Source organism: Schistocerca gregaria, chromosome 2, assembly GCF_023897955.1.
Source record: "Schistocerca gregaria isolate iqSchGreg1 chromosome 2, iqSchGreg1.2, whole genome shotgun sequence".
In the NCBI taxonomy this organism is placed as follows: Eukaryota; Metazoa; Arthropoda; class Insecta; order Orthoptera; family Acrididae; genus Schistocerca; species Schistocerca gregaria.
Window position 1 is genome coordinate 467,497,400 of NC_064921.1, and position 6,115 is coordinate 467,503,514.

Here is a 6,115-nt window from a genome sequence, read left to right on the forward strand (position 1 = left end):
TGCACTAATATTTACTTTTCTCGGACAAATTCTGTCCACAATGGTAACTTACGTACTTCAATATTCCTGATGTCATACCCTGCATGAGCAGAGGGCACACTACTGTTATTGTAATGTATCACCTAGAATTAACGATGATATTTCGTTCAGAAATGCAGACTACAATAATAAATCATTTCTTTTTTTGCTTATCGATTCACTGCAGAAACGTGAGCTGTAGCACATAATCAGAGGTAGTGATCAGTTTCGATCACGCAGGGGGACGCCGGCTGGCGTCAGCCGCATCGAGGAAGCACTCTAGCGGAAGCTGTTCTGGTCTGTGAAATTTACACTGATGGCCATTAAAATTGCTACACCACGAAGATAAAGTGCTACAGACGCGAAATTTAACTGGCAGGAAGAAGATGCTGTGATATGCAAATCATTAGCTTTTCAGAGCATTCACACAAGGTTGGCGCCGGTGGCGACACCTACAACATGCTGACACGAGGAAAGTTTCCAACCGATTTCTCATACACAAACAGCAGTTGATCGGCGTTGCCTGGTGAAACGTTGCGATGCCTCGTGTAAAGGGGAGACATGCGTACCATCATGTTTCCGACTTTGATAAAGTTCGGATGGTAGCCTATCCCGATAGCGGTTTATCGTATCGCGACATTGCTGCTCTCGTTGGTCGAGACCCATTGACTTTTAGCAGAATATGGAATCGGTGGGTTCAGGAGGGTAACACGGAACGCCATGCTGGATCCCAATGGCCTCGTATCACTAGCAGTCGAGATGACACGCATCCTATCTGCATGGCTGTAACGGATCGCGCAGCCACGTTTCGATCCCTGAGTCAACAGATGGGGACGTTTGCAAAACAACAACCATCTGAATGAACAGTTCGACAACGTTTGCAGCAGCATGGACTATCATCTCGGAGACTGTGGCTGTGGTTACCCTTGACGCTGCATCACAGACAGGAGCGCCTGGGAAGGGCTGTTTACAGCATCATGATGGTCTCATCCGTGTTTGGCGACATCGCGGTGAATGCAAATTGGAAGCGTGTATTCAACATCGCTATACTGGCATATCACCCGGCGTGATTATATGGGGTGCTATTGGTTAACCGTCTCGGTCACCTCTTATTCGCATTGACGGCACTTTGAACAGTGAACGTTACATTTCAGATGTGTTACGACCCGTGGCTCAACCTTTCATTCGATCCCTGCGTAACCCTACATTTCAGCAGGATAATGCACGACCGCATGTTACAGGTCCTGTACGGGCCTTTCTGGATACAAATGTTCGACTGCTAACCTGGCCAGCACATTCTCCAGATCTCTTACCAATTGAAAACGTCTGGTCAATGGTGGCCGAGCAACTGGCTCGTCACAATACGCCAGTCACTACTCTTGATGAACTGTGGTATCGTGTTGAAACTGCAAGGGCAGCTGTACCTGCACACGCTTTCCAAGCTCTGTTTGACTCAATGCCCAGCCGTATCAAGGCCGTTATTACGGCCAGAGGTGGTTGTTCTGGGTACTGATTTCTCAGGGTCTATACACCTAATGTGCGTGAAAATGTAGTCACATGTCAGTTCTAGTATAATATATTTGTCCAATGAATACCCGTTTATCATCTGCATTTCTTCTTGGTGTAGCAATTTTAATGGCCAGAAGTGTATTTATTTGTCGTTAGCCAACATGTGTTGAAATAGACAATTTTACAATTAAAGTTCTATGACACATTTAATAGTTTACCATCTTGATGCTTAAATTTGCTTATTACTGTCAAACAGATGAGATGCGCTGGGAACTGGTAAGACTATACATAATCGATGTTACACAAATCTGAAGTGTTTGCGTACAGTTTAACAGTTTCAGCAATATACAATTTGAATTTTTATTTTCGTCTTAGTTTAATTTTTACTGGAGTGGGTTTGAGTAATACTCGAGGATGAGGACATTTGTTAAGCATTTTCAAATTCCTTAACACTATAAACATACTCAGCAAATAACAATTTATGGAGGTACTCCTAGAAAACATCACATGGTAAGTCTCACACTGATGATTGCAGCTTGTTATGTAGCTTCATTCCTGTGTGTTTGAGACTAATTTCGAAAGAGAAGGTACAGTCAAGATATTTGGAACATTGAACTGTTTTCGACATGGTACTAAGTTTGTCATACCTGTAATTGCTCTTGTAACTTTCCCCCGTCACATTAACACTGCATGAGCACCAGGACAACTGTCCCACAGTTTTATTGCTTATGAGACTGAAAGAAGGCATAAGAAGAATACAGAAGTAGTAGTCCGCTAACTAAAACTTTTAATTTGCTCATCAAAAAGACTACTCTAGATACTTTGATACATAACTGTTCGGTGTGGCTGTTCCAAATCAGTATGGGATCCATGTGGGTCCCAAGAAGTTTAACAGATCCAGACTCATTTACTTTTTAATTTAGCTTGTGCAGGAAGAAATACATAGTTTCAATCTTGCTATAGTTGAGGATAAGCTTGTTATTGTGGAACCATATGGCAGACTATTCAATCAGTGTTTTTTTTTTTTTCTTCACATCTTCAGAGTCAGCATCCACGGTAATCAGGGTAATGTTATCAGACTAGGGAGACCATTCGTTCCGTTTTTCCCAGGAAGGCCCTGTTCTTTTTTTTTTAATTAGTTTTTCATGTTGTCCCGCAGTTCCGAAAGTTTTTTTCCGGGGTGCTCAAATGTCCTCTTTTTGTGATTCCGCTAGGCTAAAGTATTTTACACTCGCAGTTTACTGTGCAAGCATATACGCGAGGATTCATCTCTTGCACAACTTGCTCTACAAACTTTGGTTATTTACTGTTAATGTTTTACGTTCTTGTTTGTATCGATTCATGTTGAGTTGCATTTTCGGTTGGTTTAGATAGTAAGAAATTCCTTTTCTAGTGTGGTAAGAACTCTCTGAAGACGTTATAGTGAATACATGGCAACTTTAATCCTACGCAATCACTTGTTTTATCATATCAAAACGAAAGTGTGCATTTAACTGCAATATAAAAAGTGAATTTCCTTTTATCGCCGATAGTGGAGAAACTGTTGAATGTTCATGTGTTTACCTTGGTGAACACTTTGTGGCCAGCCGAAAAAATATTAGAATGAACGCCGAAACAGTTAAGGCCTTGCTCACTGTCAAAAAATACTTTAATGGGGTTTCTTGTTCTGACTTTTATGAGAAAATGTAAAAGAAAAGCAATTCTTTATAAAATCCATAAAAGTGAAAATTATGGTGACAGTGCAGCGGAATAAAATGTAAAACTTCATTTGGGATCATCTGAATGCATGATGCAAAGGTAAACTTCTGTGTCCGTCAAATTTTGCCAGTACAATTTGTGTTCTGTTTATTTTTCTTAAATGTCTCAGTTCATAATAAACTTTTTAAAGTGTGCCATTTTTAATAAAAATTAAATGGAAGTACCAAACTATATCTACGTCTACATATATGCTCCGCTAGCCACCAGGCGGTGTGTGGCAGAAGGCACAATTCGCGCCAAAGTCATATTGATGTGAGCTTGAACTATCTACTTTGCGTTTACATTGTGTGACATGTGCCACATGATCACAAATAGATGTAGCACTAGAACAGCTCACATGGAATATGTATTTCCTCCAGAAACTTTCGCATTCTAAAGAACTGCCACTTCGTAGAAGGGCCGAATCAGGATTCTAAGGAGCAGTCAGGCCATCTTGATCGCTGCTCAGAGTGTTCCACTAGTCTGTCATTAATTACAAACAGCGATGCAGCCCCCCCCCCTCCCCCCCCCCCCGCAGAACACAGGCAGAGAGGGATCTCAAAAACTAAATGAAAGAAATAAGGAATATCGCTTTAATAGCTAATTGTAAGAGGTCACTGATTTCCCATATCCCTCATGTTCCTCTCTTCTGTCTGCAAAGAGAAGCCTATGCCTTGGGCCATTATGACACTCAAGCTGTTCAGATACAATGTCTTGTCTATACACACACACACACACACACACACACCATTTCACTACCATTATATCCATAGGGTTCTGCCGACATATTGCAGCACTTGTGAAACCGAGTGCCCCATTATCACTTGAATACCTTTTACTTATTGTTCTAGGATATGGTAAGCAAGAATCAAATATACCCTGATATAATGATATGCTTTTGTAGAATATTAGTTAAATATTAATGTAAAAGACCTCAGAGCTGAACCAACCTTTGGTCTTACCAAACTTACGTGACAACAGATCTTCATTTGCCTTTGAGATACTCTGAAGCACTGAAGTACTGTCTCCATCTGCGTTGTTGTTCTTCTGCAATGCCTTAGTCGCCTCAGTCCAATTACGATTTCGGCTGATTGAGATGACGATTTGCCTGCTGAAGAAACTTGATTTTCATTCCCACATTGCATTTTTACTTCACATCTGTAGTCGAACGAAGGTCATTTCAAGGTGTGAAAGGCGCTGAAATACTTTCCAAGGGATCAGTCAAAATGCCTCTCCATTTCCTCTGACAACTCTTTCTTGATATCAGTTAGGCAGCAGCTTCCATCCCTGTAGCACAATGGCAGAGCACGTTGTTTCGTCTGTGAATTGCGCTGAGAGCTTCTAACCAGAAGCGGGTTACTTTGGTGTTTCTATGTGCTTTTTAGTTTCAGTCCACAAATTTCTTGTACGTTTGTGTATTTACTGGACACAGTCACACATGTTAATAAATGCGTATTGTATAGTTCTGCTGCCCTTAGTATGTTTAAGAACTGTGATTGCTGTGTACGTATGTGAGTTGAATTGATAACCCTTTGCTCACACCTCGATGTGGTGCTGGCTTCTGTCACGCAGCTTTAGGAGGTTGCCAGTGGGAATCATTGTGAGAACATGGATGTGGGGATCCAAGGCTCATCCAGGACATCCCATGTTTCCTCCAATCAGTCCACTACTGCAGCAGCCCCAGTTACTGACCGCACTGAGGCTGATTCCACACCTGTAGTCGAGTGCAGGTCATTTCAAGGTGTGAAAGGTGCTGAAAGACTTTCCAAGGGGCCAGTCAAAACGTTTCCTCTGACAAAGAGATTTCAGGTGCTATCTGTGGCTGACAAGATTCTGAGCTAGATGCAGTTGCTTGTCCTATTTCAGAGGAACTGTCTTGGCCTGCATGGTCTGAGCCTTAACAGGGGATGGGATTACTAGTAGTTGGGAGCTCCAAAGTTAGGTGTGTAATCGGACCCCTTAGGGATATGGCTGCCAAGGAGGTGAAATAATCCAGTGTGCTCTCCTTGTGCATACCAGGTGAAGTAATCTCAAATGTGGAATGGGTGCTTCTGGATACCTTGAAGAGTACCAGGTGCACCAGACAATAGATGGTGGCTCATGTCAGTACAAATGATGAGTGTTGCTTTGGATCACAAGAGATCGCCTGCAGTTTAAGGCAGCTGTCTGAAATGGTAAAGACTGCCAACCTTGCTTGCAAGATGAAGGCATAACTCATCATCTGTAGCGCCTTCAACAGGAATGGCTGTGAACCTCTGGTACAGAGATGAGTTGAGGGTCTGAATCAGGGGCTTGGACAGTTTTGCGACTGTGTAGACTGCAGGTTCCTTGACTTGAGCCATAAGGTGGTGGAGTTTCAGGTTCTACTTAGTAGGTCAAGGGTCCATTACACAAAGGAGGCCGTCTGTTAGTGGCCTAACTGGGCTGAGAAAGAACCAGAGCTTCAAGTGCTAATAGGAAGCACTGAAGCTCAAATCGATATGTATGCTGAAAGCTGGCTACAATCAGAGATAAGTTCAGCCAAAATTTTGCAAAGGATCTATGAGTACAAAGAAGAGAGAGATTAAAAACAGTTGGTGGTGGAGTGTTCATTGCTGTTTGAAGTAGTTTCTCTTGGATTGGAACTGGAATGTGGTAGATAGGTCCTGTGAGTTAGTATGGATAGTAGTTACACTTAACAACGAAAAAAATTAAGAATTGTTTCCCTTTACCAAGGCACCAACTCAGATGATTCAAACGCTACACAGTTGAAGGAAAACTTGAGTCTCATTCCAAATAGGTTCTTTGCTCACACAGTTGTAGGGCAGTGACTTCAATCTGTCATCGTTATGTTGGCGAAAATGCATGTCTA